Source organism: Rhinatrema bivittatum, chromosome 1 (assembly GCF_901001135.1).
Source record: "Rhinatrema bivittatum chromosome 1, aRhiBiv1.1, whole genome shotgun sequence".
Classification (NCBI taxonomy): Eukaryota; Metazoa; Chordata; class Amphibia; order Gymnophiona; family Rhinatrematidae; genus Rhinatrema; species Rhinatrema bivittatum.
The window spans coordinates 837,709,871-837,726,161 of NC_042615.1; the positions used below are offsets into that span (position 1 = coordinate 837,709,871).

A 16,291-nucleotide genomic window follows, 5' to 3' on the forward strand; every position below is an offset into this window, starting at 1 on the left:
TCTTATAATATTCTCGGACACACTGGAAGAGCATGAGGACCGATTGATGAGGGTGTTACAACGACTGTTGAAATGCGGATTGAAGCTCTCTCCATCTAAATGTAAATTCTTTCAGAAGTCAGTGAAATATTTGGGTCATCATATCTCAGAGAAGGGGGTGCTCCCCGATGAAGAGAAAATTTCAGCCATTACTAAGTGGCCACAACCTAAAAACATTAGAGAGCTGCGATCTTTTCTAGGATTTGCGGGCTATTACCGAAGATTCGTGAATCAATACTCACGCTTGGTGAAGCCGCTCAGTAATCTGTTGGTGGGACTAACAAACAGTCGAAAGGATAGGAAAGAAGCCCGGATTCAAAGTCAACAGCTATTGGGTACGCGGTGGACCTCAGAATGTCAGAAAGCATTCGAAATTATAAAGGAAAAACTCACGGTTGCCCCTGTGTTGGCTTTCGCAAATTGGAAGCTACCTTATGTATTACACACTGATGCCAGCACTACAGGGCTAGGCGCTGCACTTTACCAAATTCAAGAAGGAAAACTGCGAGTGATTTCATATGCCAGTCGTGGGCTCACTAAAAGTGAACGGAATTACCCTATCCACAAATTGGAATTTTTAGCCCTTAAATGGGCAGTTTGTGAAAAATTTCATGATTATCTATATGGTGCAGAGTTTAAAGTAGTGACAGATAATAACCCTCTGACGTACGTCCTGACGACTGCTAAACTGGACGCCACAGGTCATCGATGGTTAGCATCCCTCTCCCTGTACAACTTTGACATCGGATACAAATCTGGTAAAGCCAATATAGATGCTGACGGGTTGTCTAGGAGACCACATGATCCTGAAGAAGATGATGAAGAATTTTTGAAATATGAGGAGAGGGTTGCCAAGATGCTATCTCGTGTGAAGACAGATCAAGAAGGAATGGACACTCTATCTAAGGTAATATGTAAGGCGGCATTCCAGAAGCATGATGTCTCTATTTTGACACATATTTCAGAAGATTCGGGAGACTATGACACTCCCATTACACCTCATTCTACTTCCAAGTTTGAGTGCAGCCCTGGTGCCTTGGTGGAAATCTTACCTGCAGGAGGAGATGCTGTTCCAGATGATTTTGATGACCCGGACCTGTGGCCTGGACAACCCACCCTACCTGGGTTTACCTTGGGTGACTGGAGAGTGTTCCAGAGGGAAGACCCATGTTTATCCCAAGTCATAATGATGCTGGAGAGAGGTGAGAAATTTGAAGATCGAGACAGGAATCGGGAGCATCCAGAATTGCGATTATTCTTCAGAGAATGGCAAAAACTATGTCTTCAAGAGGGAGTACTTTTCAGAAAAGTGATGAGGAGTGGAGGACCACACCAACAACTTGTGATTCCAAGAAAATATCGTCAGAGAGCTCTGGAGGGGGTACATGATGAAACTGGCCATCTGGGTTGTGAACGGACCTTGGACTTAGCACGTGCACGTTTTTATTGGCCGAGAATGGCACATGGGATAGAGCAATGGGTGAAGACATGCGAAAGATGTGTGCGGAGAAAAGCTAGAGCAGAAAAAGCAGGCCCCTTGGTAAATATAAAAGCTTACGCCCCCATGGAGCTAGTTTGCATTGACTTCCTTACCTTAGAGCCTGACGACAAGGATACACGAAATGTTTTGGTAGTCACGGATCACTTTACTAAGTATGCTCAGGCATATCCCACTAGAGATCAGACTGCAAGAACTGTTGCTGTTACCCTGTAGGAGAATTTCATCTGCCACTATGGATTTCCAAAACGAATCCATAGTGACCAAGGAGCCAATTTTGAATCTGAACTCATTTCAGAGCTATGTAGAATAGCAGGCACTAAATCCAGAACCACTCCATATCACCCTCGAGGAAATCCAGTAGAACGCTTCAATAGAACCTTAATAGAAATGTTGGGTACATTAGAGGATAAGCGTAAGGAACATTGGAGAAAATATGTTCGGCCACTAGTACATGCCTATAATTGTACTCGGAATGACAGTACTGGAATTTCTCCGTTTTTTCTCATGTTTGGAAGAGAACCTCGACTTCCAATAGACTTATGCTTCGGCATCAGTCCAGTGGGTCATAACGCTAAAACTCATCACCAATATGTACGAGAGTTACGTCAGAGGTTGAAGTATGCATACGAGCTGGCTACTCAGGAAGCTGAGAAACATCAACTAGCCAACAAACGCAGATGGGATGCGAAAGTAATGCCATCCTCAGTGGAAGAGGGTGATAGAGTATTGGTCAAGAATGTGAAGTTGAGGGGCAAGCACAAATTGGCTGATCGGTGGGAGTCTTCAGTGTATATTGTGGTAAAACAAATTGAAGGTATACCAGTCTATGTGGTGAAGCCAGAAACAGGGGATGGACCCGAAAGGACGTTACACAGGGATCTACTGCGCCCCTGTGGATTTATTTCTGGAAGAGAAGAGGCTGATATTCACTGTGAACCATTCAATAGTACCAAGCAATTGAGGAAAAAGCAGAAGGAGGACGCTGAGGATAGTATGGATGGCTCTATTATGGAGAGCGGAAGTTCAGATCCAGCTGAACTGGAAGAGAGTCCAATTACTGGTGAAATTCAGTCAAATGGAACATTAAATCCTAATGCGGAGGAGTTTCATCCAGAGTCATGGGAAGAGGATCCTGTGGAAGTTAGTATACCAGTAAATCATAACAATTCATGCGATTTGAACAGCTCAGTCAATGAAGAACAGCGTGCATCCTCCTTGGGGAAGAAGAAAACTCTTGATGAATCAATGACCAAAATAGGACTTCTACCGTTACCTCAAAGATCGCAGAGACCAAGGAGACTGCCTAGTAGATTCGATGACTTTGAAGTGCAATTGCCCAAGGGGTTGCACAGCCACAACATATTGAGACAGTCATATTCAAGGAATCCATTAGAGGCGTGTATATCCATGCAGCAACTAAGTAGTATGATGCAAGAGATATTGAGCAAACAAACAGAGTTAATATATAAGCTGTGGACATAAATACCTGCCGGGGACGTCAGGTTTTAGGAGGGGACCATGTAACATACCTCTAGGAACTAGGGCAGAGAAATGTTGAATCATCATTGTGACATGAAAAGACTGACAATAGAGTGCTGTCTCTTTAAGAGCTGGGGGGGGGGGAAGGAGATTCAAAATTGGATTGTCTGAGCATGTGCAAACAGATCACTGCTCAGCTTGAACAGAGTTCCTGCCCTGCTCTGAATTAATAAATATTATCTGTACTGATTAAGGTTCTCTTTTCTGGAACCCTGCTGTGGACGACTTGGGAGTAGTTGAACTGTGCCCTGTCAGGATTTGAAGCTCTTCTTTCGGATAGAGGCTGCTGTATTGTGGATTTGGCAGTTGAAGCAAAGAGCAGTACTGACGCCCTCTTCAGCTCTAAATTCAAATGGACACACAGTAGGATACAATCTGGGACTTTGCTTGTTCAGAGACTGCTTAAGGTCGGGTGCTATATCACATGCTGATTCTGGTTGAAATACTTAACATGAGTTATGACAAAGTTGAGTTTTCTCTTGTACTATATACATGTGTTTATATGACAAATGCAGATGCTTAGGAAGTGAACAGATTTATTTCAGTCATTCATTCCAGTAAAGATAAAACTGTTACTCACTAAAGAGCGTGTGGATTCATTTCTGATACTGGGTTGGGAATCAAAGTGCAGGTTTCAGACACAAGGAGTCATAAAGAAAATTGAACTTCAAGGGTTACACACACATAAGGTAAAGTGATTGTAAAAGAGAGAGCTCATGTGTGTGCATGAAATAAGAGGTGCAGCCTGAGCAGGGAGATTTTCTGCAGGTAATTCCTCCGTGCACATTGGTGTAATTGGTGCGTTACATTTCTCTGGGGGTAGCACTGTGACATCCTGCATGAATTAGGACAGACACACACATAAGGTAAAGTGATTGTAAAAGAGAGAGCTCATGTGTGTGCATGAAATAAGAGGAGAAGCCTGAGCAGGGAGATTTTCTGCAGGTAATTCCTCCGTGCACATTGGTGTAATTGGTGTGTTACATTTCTCTGGGGGTAGCTCTGTGACATCCTGCATGAATTAGGACAGACGCACACATAAGGTAAAGTGATTGTAAAAGAGAGAGCTCGTGTGTGTACATGAAATAAGAGGAGAAGCCTGAGCAGGGAGATTTTCTGCAGGTAATTCCTCCCTGCACATTGGTGTAATTGCTGCGTTACATTTCTCTGGGGGTAGATCTGTGACATCCTGCATGAATTAGGACAGACGCACACATAAGGTAAAGTGATTGTAAAAGAGAGAGCTCATGTGTGTGCATGAAATAAGAGGTGCAGCCTGAGCAGGGAGATTTTCTGCAGGTAATTCCTCCGTGCACATTGGTGTAATTGGTGCGTTACATTTCTCTGGGGGTAGCACTGTGACATCCTGCATGAATTAGGACAGACACACACATAAGGTAAAGTGATTGTAAAAGAGAGAGCTCATGTGTGTGCATGAAATAAGAGGAGAAGCCTGAGCAGGGAGATTTTCTGCAGGTAATTCCTCCCTGCACATTGGTGTAATTGGTGCGTTACATTTCTCTGGGGGTAGCTCTGTGACATCCTGCATGAATTAGGACAGACGCACACATAAGGTAAAGTGATTGTAAAAGAGAGAGCTCATGTGTGTGCACATGGACGTGCACCTTCCCTTTTACTAATTATCCACCAATGCTATCCCCACCCAATTCCACTGCTAACCTATGCGCAGAAATAAAAATTCAAAAGTGTGTGCGAGAGAGGAAACCCTCCCCTCAGCCTGGGTAAACTTATGAGTGATCAGGTCAGAAAGGCAGACATTTACTGCATATTGGGAGGGGTTATTGTGTAAAAGGGCATTTCTGGCCATAAACCCTGCTTCACCCGCAGACGTCCCTTGTGAAAATGACCCTCTTTATATTAAAGACAAATGTCAGGTACCTGAGGGAAGATGGTAACGTCCAGGCTGAAGATTCCCCATCCTCCGCTGTTTCAGATTTGAATTGCACCGGTAACTGATTGCAAAGCTGTGGCTCCACGTCACAAAAAAGGCTCCCTCCTGATTCAGCGAGTCTGATATGATTACAAGGAAGAACAGCTTGGATTGCCAACTGGCTCCAGGTTATCAGGACAGGTTGATCCAGTCCTGGTCTTACCCCACTGAAAAACATGCGTCCAAGCCCCCGAGAAACTAATAGCACTCATCACATGCAAATGCATATTAATGAGGCCATTAGCTACACTCCCCCGATTCAAAAATACAAATGTGCACCCAACCCAACCATTCCTACCCTCAGACATTACTGCCTGTCCATGAGCAAGTATTAATCCAGGAGCCCAAAATGTGTACAGAAAAGCAGAAAATACTGCTTTCCTGTGCTTCCTCCCATGTGGTGATATTAAGTCAGAGTCACTGAAAAATTAGAACTGTTCAAAAAATCAAACAAAGTGTGTTTGAGGTCAGGTGAGGAAAAGGGACTCTGAATTAAGGAGCATCCGTTCTCCTAACCCACACTGACAGCCGCCTCTCCTGGATTCCCGCTGCAGAGGAGTCACTAGGGATGCAAACTTTTCCCTAGCGCCTGCTTTCTACCATGGAAGCTCATTTACATATTAAATCTGGTGCCCCGGAGAGGTCGATCAGTGCGTGTTAGGAGAGCGTTTAGTATTTCATCGGCCTGATAAAGTGACTCTGCTATTCTGTGTCCTTCTCATGAGATCCTCCTCCCTAAACTCTCTGCTCTCATTCTTTCCTTTAGGATCCTCCTGCTCAGGTAAGTCTAAACCTTTACTCCTGCTAATGGTTCCCTAAAGTGACTCTGCTATTCTGTGTCCTCTCCATGAGATCCTCCTCCCTAAACTCTCTGCTCTCATTCTTTCCTTTAGGATCCTCCTGCTCAGGTAAGTCTAAATCTTTCCTCCTGCTAATGGTTCCCTAAAGTGACTCTGCTATTCTGTGTCCTCTCCATGAGATCCTCCTCCTCCATAAACTCTCTGCTCTCATTCTTTCCTTTAGGCTGATATTGAAAAACGTCTGGTAAGTCTAAACCTTTACTCCTGCTAATAGAAATGTGAATCGTGTGATTGATCGTCTTAACGATCGATTTCAGCTGGGCGGGGGAGGGAATCGGATCGTCGCCGTTTGGGTTTTTTAAATATCGTGAAAATCGTGTAATCGAAAACCAGCACACTAAAACATCCCTAAAACCCACCCCGACCCTTTAAAATAAATCCCCCACCCTCCCGAACCCCCCCAAAATGCTTTAAATTACCTGGGGTCCAGTGGGGGGGGGGAGGGGAAGGGGGAGGGCGGGAAAACCGGCACACTAAAACAACCCTAAAACCTACCCCGACCCTTTAAAATATCCCCCACCCTCCCAAACCCCCCCAAAATGCCTTAAATTACCTGGGGTCCAGAGGAAGGGTCCCGGTGTGATCTTTTACTCTCGGACCTCCGGTGCTTGTAGAAATGGCGCCGGCGCCATTTTGTTTTTTGTCCCCCGACCCGGACCCCCACTGGACCCCCAGGGACTTTTAGCCAGCTTGGGGGGGCCTCCTGACCCCCACAAGACTTGCCAAAAGTCCAGCAGGGGTCCGGAACGACCTCCTGCAGTCGAATCGTGTTTTCTATGGCCGGCGCCATTTTGCTCTTCTTCCCATGAGATCCTCCTCCCTAAACTCTCTGCTCTCATTCTTTCTTGTAGAACCTGAATGGAATAGTGATAAGTCTAAACCTTTACTCCTGCTAATGCTTCCCTAAAGTGACTCTGCTATTCTGTGCCCTTCTCATGAGATCCTCCTCCCTAAACTCTCTGCTCTCATTCTTTCTTGTAGAACCTGAATGGAAGAGTGATAAGTCTAAACCTTTACTCCTGCTAATGCTTCCCTAAAGTGACTCTGCTATTCTGTGCCCTTCTCATGAGATCCTCCTCCCTAAACTCTCTGCTCTCATTCTTTCTTGTACAACCCGAAAGGAATAGTCGTAAGTCTAAACCTTTACTCCTGCTAATGCTTCCCTAAAGTGACTCTGCTATTCTGTGCCCGTCCCATGAGATCCTCCTCCCTAAACTCTCTGCTCTCATTCTTTCCTTTAGGCTGATATTCAAAAACATCTGGTAAGTCTAAACCAGTGGCGTAGCCAGAATTGATTTTTTGGGTGGGCATAAGGTTAACATGGGTGGGCTGTAGGCATGCAGGTCTACTAGTTGTTTTTTTACTGATAAATAATGCCATATACTGCACCCTAGAATGGCTTTCTAAGTAATTTGCAACAGCCATTATGCATCATTTATGAAACTTTAAAATAATTTACTTAAATTATTTCTAGCACTAGCATTAAAAATTCCTTATTAAACAGAATTTATTTTATATTTATTGCAGTTAATAAATGCACAAGTATAGAAAACAATCAGATCCAATCATGTAATAAAACAAAAATTAATGTATTCTTTCATGAACCATCTTTGCAGAAAACCAGAAATCTTCATAAATACAATAAAATATAATTAATCATCAGAACAGGTGCAGCACAGAGCTAGGGCAATTCACATTATAACTAATATGAAAACAAAATTCAAATTCTGGTGTCACCTCAGCAAAAAATAGCCCTCCACTGCTATTTTGTGAAGTAACACAAACTCTTGCAAAGAAACAGGCATCTGGAACCTTGCCATACAGTCACAGCATTGACTCAGGATTCAAATAACAGCAACATTATGAAAAAGCAGCAATGCAAATACTAAACCAGGCCCTAGAACATTAATACATCACCTACGGGAATAACAGAACAAGCTGGACTACTACTACAGAGAAACTACACACTAGCAGAAATATTGCATTTCTGTCACACACAGGCAAAATGTTGCGGTACCGGTCGCACTCCTCGTGACCGGCCCCTTACCTGGCTCCGGTCCCGGGGGTCGGCGCGGCTCCCAATCGCCCCGCTCCTGCTCCGGCCTAGTTCGCGGCGCTCCCACGAGGGAGACGCCGTCAGAAGCTGTCAGCCCCGCCCCTAGGGCGCGCGCGCGCAGAGGGAACCCTTTTAAAGGGCTTCTGGCGCGAAGAGCCGGATCTGCCCCCAGAGTGACGTCAGATGCCGAGGGGGATTTAACTCGGCATCTGACTCCCTTTCAGTGCCTTGCAACGCGGTCGCTCCTGGGAGTAAAGAGTTGCTGATCCTGCCAGCTTGTTCCTGTGTTCCTGACCCTGCCAGCCTGTTCCTGTGTTCCTGATCCTGCCTGCCTGTTCCAGTGTTCCAGATCCTGCCAGCCCATTCCGGTAATCCTGAACCTGGTCCGTCTCATCATCTTCGACTTCTGCTGCCTGCCCTGAACCTGGTCCGTCTCATCGTCTACGACTTCTGCTGCCTGCCCTGATCCTGGTCCATCCCTTCGTCTGCGGCCTTCACCTTTCCACGGTCAGCCTCCTAAGTCCCAGCGGTCCGGGCCCCCACAGCTCCTCTGGAGGTGTCATGGATCTCCAGGGTGAAGACCTCGCTTCTCCTGCCATGGTCTGCCTTCCGACCGGCTCTCTCTGCACGGGACACCGCCTCAACCAGCTGGACTAAGGAACCAACTCCCGACTACAACACAAAACTGAGACCGACCCTTACCTAATATAGAAATAAGAGACTATAAATTAGAAACAGAAACATGTAGATAAAGCCAAAATAGAAAGCCCGAGAAACTAAATTTTCTGAACAGTGGAATACTTAAGAAAGAGCAAATTACAAAAATATAAGAAATACACATTCCCAAAGATGACATATTTAAATTGCTCGTAATAATAAGGCTAAAGTACAACAGATTATCTACAAAACAAATCACAGTGAATTACGTTTTTTTGTATTATTAAGTAGACCTCATACATAGGCGTAGATGTGAATGCTATTCAGCATAACGTTTTACACCAGTAGCATAATCTTGGGTCAGAAATGAATTTTATATGCTTAGTGAGTCCAAAGTGAAAAGAATTCAAAGTTGATGTAGCATGACATTTCTCATTGTATTCATTGTTGCAGAATTTCTTAACTCATCATAGAAATGACAACATTCAATTTCTTAAGATAATGTAGTAATGTGAGGAAACGCATTATTTCCATGTTGGTGAAAATGCCACGAAAATCATCTCACATACATTCGGCTCCTTGATGAAGGCAGATGCCAAAACACGGTCCGGTCGGGCTAGTACACCTCGAGCCTTGTAACATCTTTAACTCTCAGGCGTTTCTTCACATGCAAAAAAAGCTAAGTAGCTTCATTATCTTAAGAAATTGAATGTTGTCAATACTATGATGAGTTAAGAAATTCTGCAACAATGAATACAATGGGAAATGTCGTGCTACATCAACTTTGAATTATTTTCACTTTGGACTCACAAAGCATATAAAATTCTTTTCTGACCCATGATTATACTACTGGTGTAAAACGTTATGCAGAATTGCATTCACGTCTACGCCTAAGTATGAGGTCCACTTAATGATACAAACATAATTCACGGTGATTTGTAGTACTTTAGCCTTCTTATTATTACAATTTTATACACGGCTACTACCTGTCCATAAATTTTGAGAGAGCGGTTGTGTTGCTTATATTTAAAATGCTAACATCTCAAAATAATTTTTTTTTTTACCTTTGTTGTCTGATCTTTGTATTTTTCTAATCAAGCTTCCATTCTCACCCACCCACACAAACCCAGGCTCCCATTCTCACCCACACACAAACCCAGGCTCCCATTCTCACCCAAATATACATACATTCAAGCTCCCATTCTCACCCATACACAAACCCAGACTCCCAATCTTACCCACACATACACACATTCAAGCTCCCATTCACCCACATATTCAAGCTTCCATTCTCACCCACACACAAACCTAAACTCCAATTTTCACCCACACACACACACACACACACTCAAACTCCCATTCTCATCCACACATACACCTTCAAGCACGTGGACAGCTTCCGCTTCCTCCCCCCAAAGCAGGAAGATCCGCTGGCCTTTCCTGCTGCCACCGGCCTCCTGCTATCTTCGGGCGTCGGGCCATATGGCCTGCCGATCTTCCTGCTTGGGGGGGGAGGGGGAGGAAGTGGAAGTTGTACGCTGCGCTTCTGCTCCCCCCCCCAAACAGGAAGTTCAGCGGGGCGTATGGTGGGAGGAAGCGGAAGCTGTGCACGGCGCTTCCGCTCCGCCCCCCCAAACAGGAAGATCGGTTGGCCATACGGTCAAGGCAGCGCTTCCCCATGTGTGCAGTGATGGCACGCGAGGCGTGGGTTCTCTTGTTCGCTGTCGCAGGGATGGGATCCTGCGACAGCCTTGCAGTTCCGGTGCCAGTTGGGTGGGCCTGGGTCTTAGTTGGGTGGGCAGCTGCCCACCCAGGCCCACCCGTGGCTACGCCCCTGGTCTAAACCTTTACTCCTGCTAATTATTCCCTAAAGTGACTTTAAGCTCTGGAATTTGTTGCCAGAGAATGTGGTTAGTGCAGTTAGTGTAGCTGGGTTCAAAAAAGGTTTGGATAAGTTCTTGGAGGAGAAGTCCATTAATGGCTATTAATCAATTTTACTTAGGGAATAGCCACTGCTATTAATTGCATCAATAGCATGGGATCTTCTTAGTGTTTGGGTAATTGCCAGGTTCTTGTGAACTGGTTTGCCCTCTGTTGGAAACAGGATGCTGGGCTTGATGGACCCTTGGTCTGACCCAGTATGGCAATTTCTTATGTTCCTCTGACTTTACTATTCTGTGCCCGTCCCATGAGATCCTCCTCCCTAAACTCTCTGCTCTCATTTTTTCCTTTAGGGTGGTCTTCTTAACGATGTGTTGAGCGGGGTAAGTCTAACCTTTTGCTCCTACTAGTTGTTCTGTAAAGTGACTTTGCTATTCTGTGCCCGTCCCATGAGATCCTCCTCCCTAAACTCTCTGCTCTCATTCTTTCCTTTAGGCTAATATTAGAAAACTTCTGGTAAGTCTAAACCTTTACTCCTGCTAATGCTTCCCTAAAGTGACTTTGCTGCTCTATGCCCATCCCATGAGATCCTCCTCCCTAAGCTCTCTGCTCTCATTCTTTCCTTTAGGATACTCCTGCTCAGGTAAGTCTAAATCCTTTCTCCTGCTAATGCTTCCCTAAAGTGACTTTGCTGCTCTGTGCCCATCCCATGAGATCCTCCTCCCTAAGCTCTCTGCTCTCATTCTTTCCTTAGGATACTCCTGCTCAGGTAAGTCTAAATCCTTTCTCCTGCTAATGCTTCCCTAAAGTGACTTTGCTGCTCTGTGCCCATCCCATGAGATCCTCCTCCCTAAACTCTCTGCTCTCATTCTTTCCTTTAGGCTGATATTGTAAAACGTCTGGTAAGTCTAAACCTTTACTCCTGCTAATGGTTCCCTAAAGTGACTTTGCTATTCTGTGCCCGTCCCATGAGATCCTCCTCCCTAAACTCTCTGCTCTCATTCTTTCCTTTAGGCTGATATTGAAAAACTTCTGGTAAGTCTAAACCTTTACTCCTGCTAATGGTTCCCTAAAGTGACTTTGCTATTCTGTGCCCGTCCCATGAGATCCTCCTCCCTAAACTCTCTGCTCTCATTCTTTCCTTTAGGGTGGTCTTCTTAACGATGTGTTGAGCGGGGTAAGTCTAACCTTTTGCTCCTACTAGTTGTTCTGTAAAGTGACTTTGCTGTTCTGTGTCCGTCCCATGAGATCCTCCTCCCTAAACTCTCTGCTCTCATTCTTTCCTCTAGGGCTGGGCTTCCAAACTTTTAATCACTGTGACCCCATTTCAGCATTGAAAATGTGCATGACCCCAGGGAATGACCAAAATAAATTAGCAGAGGGGTAGTTCACCTCCCAACAATCACTCCTCACTCTCCCTGCACTCCAGTTAATTCCCTCTCAACTTCCATTCCATCCAGAGGCCCTCACCCCCCCCCCCCCAGCAGCCCCCTCTCTCAACTTCCTCTCACCTCCCCAGCCCATCCATCCCTTTTCACATCTTCCCACCTGTATCTCTCTCACTCACACGTCCTTCTTATAAATCCCAGTTCATCCTCTGTATTCCCTTCCCTCTCATCCCATCCCCCTTCCCTCCTCACCTCAGAACGTCTCCACCTCCCCCTCTGAACATTGTCACATTGCATCCAGCTTCTCCCCTCTTACCACACCTCCTATGTACATCCCCCACCCCGCTGATCCTCTGTCATCTCATCCCTCACAATCACAGCCAATCCCTCTTCACCTTAACCACCCTCAGTCTCTCCCATTCTCATCTGTTCCTTCAAACATCCCTTTTTCATTTTTATTTATTTTAAAACAATTTCTATCTGCCACATCCTGTTAGTTTGTGGTGGAGACATCAGACATGCACAATTGAAAAATGCTGTAACAGAATTGAGATAAACAGTAGAAAAAATGACAAAGTAAACTGATTGCGAGCCGTTCAGCCTCCTGCCCAGCGTTTGCTTGAACAGAAGTTTTCCAGGCTTTTTAGAGGATTTCGTGCAGGCGATTCCTCGAGCTGCTCAGGAAGGATTTCCGAGGCCTTGGTGCTGATCTTGGAAAAGCTCCCTCTCTGCTCACCTCTATGGTGCAGCTTTCAGAGAAGGGGATTCAAGTGGATTCCTTGTTTCCAGATCTTAATACTGGAATAGGATTAATATTCACAAAACAGTGACCCTAGCTGAAGGTTTGGTGACCTCCTCTGGGGTCAAGACGCACAGTTTGGGAAGCCTGCTCAAGAGTATGACTTCTGGTGACTTGTTAAACAGTTGCGGTGAGCACAAACCTTTCCTCAAGCTAATGGTTCCCTAACGTGACTTTGCTGTTCTGTGCCCGTCCCATGAGATCCTCCTCCCTAAACTCTCTGCTCTCATTCTTTCCTTTAGGTTTATTCCCTGCTCAGGTAAGTCTAAATCCTTTCTCCTGCTAATGGTTCCCTAAAGTGACTTTGATCTTCTGTGTCCTCCCCATGAGATCCTCCTCCCTCCCTGAACTCTCTGCTCTCTTTCTTTCCTTTAGGAAATGTTCTTACCTTCTCGTTTCTCTTACAAGGCCAAACCTTTTTTCCCCCTGATGATTGTTCTTTAGCAGTTGCTGTTTATATTTGTGTTACTGCCTCAGAAAAAGTTCCTCTTTGTAATCTCTGTTTCTCTTCTCTCCTAAAGCGAAGAAACCTCTTAACTGCAGGTAAAATCAGCTTCCTTCTTTCCTTAATATTAAGAGTTTAATGGGGACGAGAGCTCCCTGCTGAATCAGTAAATGATGAACAGATGAAGAACAATTCCCCTCCCAGTCTGCCCCCCCTGGTTTTTCTGCCAGAACTTCCCACACTCAAACCAGCACCTGCTTCCCATCTCCTCCTACCTCCTACCTCCACCCGTAATGTATTAACTGATCTCACTCCCCCCCCCTCCCCCCGCCAACCCTCTGGTCTCTACAATAATCTTCAGTGCCAATTTTTACCATAACATTAGCAGAATGAGGTAATTCTCTTTCCATGAACCCCAATTCACTCCCCCTCCCCCTGATATTGTGCAGCATCGATGCAGTCCTGGGGGTCAGTGCCGTCTCCCTGTGCACGAGCTGGAGGATGTGGGGGGAAGGAGAAGGGAGAGCGAATGTGCCAGAGGGTGAGTGGGGAGAAGAGAGCTGATGATGCCAGAGAGGTGGAGGGAAAGGGAAGGAAGATGATTGTCAGGGGGTGATGGAGAAGGAAAGTGATGATGTGCAGGAGTGGAGGGAGAGTGAGAGGGAAGGTGATATTGATAAGGAGAAGAGGGAGAGGGAGAGGGATGATGATGCTAGGTGGTAAGGGGAGGGAGATGGAAGGTGATATTGATGATGAGAAGAGGGAGAGGGATGATGATGCTAGGTGGTAAGGGGAGGGAGAGGGAAGGTGATGATGTGCAGGAGTGGAGGGGGAGGGTGAGAGGGAAGGTGATATTGATAAGGAGAAGGGGGAGAGGGGTGATGATGCTAGGTGGTAAGGGGAGGGAGAGGGAAGGTGATATGAGAGGAGAGAGGAGAGAGGGAGAGGGATGATGATGCTAGGTGGTAAGGGGAGGGAGAGGGAAGGTGATGATGTGCAGAGTGGAGGGAGGAGAGAGGGAAGGTGTATTGATAAGGAGAAGAGGGAGAGGGATGATGATGCTAGGTGGTAAGGGAGGGAGAGGGAAGGTGATATTGATGAGGAGAAGAGGGAGAGGGATGATGATGCTAGGAGGTAAGGGGAGGGAGAGGGAAGGTGATATTGATGAGGAGAAGAGGGAGAGGGATGATGATGCTAGGTGGTAAGGGGAGGGGGAGGGAAGGTGATATTGATGATGAGAAGAGGGAGAGGGAGAGGGATGATGATGCTAGGTGGTAAGGGGAGGGAGAGGGAAGGTGATATTGATGATGAGAAGAGGGAGAGGGATGATGATGCTAGGTGGTAAGGGGAGGGGGAGGGAAGGTGATATTGATGATGAGAAGAGGGAGAGGGATGATGATGCTAGGTGGTAAGGGGAGGGGGAGGGAAGGTGATATTGATGATGAGAAGAGGGAGAGGGATGATGATGCTAGGTGGTAAGGGGAGGGGGAGGGAAGGTGATATTGATGATGAGAGAGGGAGAGGGATGATGATGCTAGGTGGTAAGGGAGGGGGAGGGAAGGTGATATTGATGAGGAGAGAGGAGAGAGGGAGAGGGATGATGATGCTAGGTGGTAAGGGGAGGGGGAGGGAGGGAGGGAGGGATATTGATGATGAGAAGAGGGAGAGGTGATGATGATGCTAGGTGGTAAGGGAGGGAGAGGGAAGGTGATATGATGATGAGAAGAGGGAGAGGGATGATGATGCTAGGTGGTAAGGGGAGGGGGAGGGAAGGTGATATTGATGATGAGAAGAGGGAGAGGGATGATGATGCTAGGTGGTAAGGGAGGGAGAGGGAAGGTGATATTGATAAGGAGAAGAGGGAGAGGGATGATGATGCTAGGTGGTAAGGGAGGGAGAGGGAAGGTGATATTGATGATGAGAAGAGGAGAGGGATGATGATGCTAGGAGGTAAGGGGAGGGAGAGGGAAGGTGATATTGATGAGGAGAAGAGGGAGAGGGATGATGATGCTAGGTGGTAAGGGAGGGAGAGGGAAGGTAATGATACTAGTGGTGAGGGAGAGGGTAGGGAAGAAGATGAAGAGAAAGTGATGATGAGGAGGAAGCTGGTACTGTGCTTGTGCCAGGTTTGCTGTGAAACAGAAAAGGTCGGGAACCAATGCTCTTTTATTAATTAGAGAGCAGGAATGGGACCGGTCTTCATTAGAGAAATATTGCATGGAAGAAAGGGAGCACGAAAATATAGAAAGTAACCAAGAAGTTCCATAAAGTGAATAAGCAGATGCAGTCAGAGCCCAAGAGCAGCCAATCACGTGCTTCTACCATGCAGTCAAGAGCCCAAAGAGCAGCCACTCAGCTGCTTCTACTGTGCAGTCAGAGCCCAAGAGCAGCCAATTCACGTGCTTCTACCGTGAAGTCAGAGCCCAAGAGCAGCCAAACAGCTGCTTCTACTGTGCAGTCAGAGCCCAAGAGCAGCCAATCAGCTGCTTCTACCATGCAGTCAGAGCCCAAGAGCAGCCAATCACGTGCTTCTCTCCGTGCAGTCAGAGCCCAAGAGCAGCCAATCACGTTGCTTCTTCCGTGAAGTCAGAGCCCAAGAGCAGCCAGTCATGTGCTTCTACCGTGCAATTAGAGCCCAAGAGCAGCCAATCAGCTGCTTCTACTGTGCAGTCAGAGCCCAAGAGCAGCCAATCAGCTGCTTCTATCGTGCAGTCAGAGCCCAAAGAGCAGCCAATCACGTGCTTCTACGTGAAGTCAGAGCCCCAGAGCAGCCAATCACGTGCTTCTTCCGTGAAGTCAGAGCCCAAGAGCAGCCAGTCATGTGCTTCTACCGTGCAATTAGAGCCCAAGAGCAGCCAATCAGCTGCTTCTACTGTGCAGTCAGAGCCCAAGAGCAGCCAATCAGCTGCTTCTACCGTGCAGTCAGAGCCCAAGAGCAGTCAATCACGTGCTTCTACCATGCAGTCAGAGTCCAAGAGCAGCCAATCACGTTCTTCTACAATGCAGTCAGAGCCCAAGAGCAGCCAATCACGTGTTTCTACCATGCAGTCGGAGCCCAAGAGTAGCCAATCACGTGCTTCTACCTTGCAGTCGGAGCCCAAGAGCAGCCAATCAGCTCCTTCTACCGTGCAGTCAGAGCCGAAGAGCAGCCAATCAGCTGCTTCTACCATGCAAT

The 16,291-nt window shown here is 46.4% G+C and overlaps 1 long non-coding RNA gene across 1 annotated transcript in view; it reads left to right on the top strand.

The window, feature by feature from the left end:
• The first annotated feature begins 10,955 nt into the window (after positions 1-10,955).
• LOC115079668 overlaps positions 10,956-16,291 on the top strand; it is a 42,311-nt gene continuing 36,975 nt past the window's right edge. Inside the window, exons 1-5 of the long non-coding RNA XR_003853356.1 lie at positions 10,956-11,000; positions 11,113-11,127; positions 11,239-11,253; positions 11,499-11,519; positions 11,632-11,661. This is a non-coding gene — a long non-coding RNA (uncharacterized LOC115079668). The remainder of the gene's footprint in view (positions 11,001-11,112; positions 11,128-11,238; positions 11,254-11,498; positions 11,520-11,631; positions 11,662-16,291) is intronic.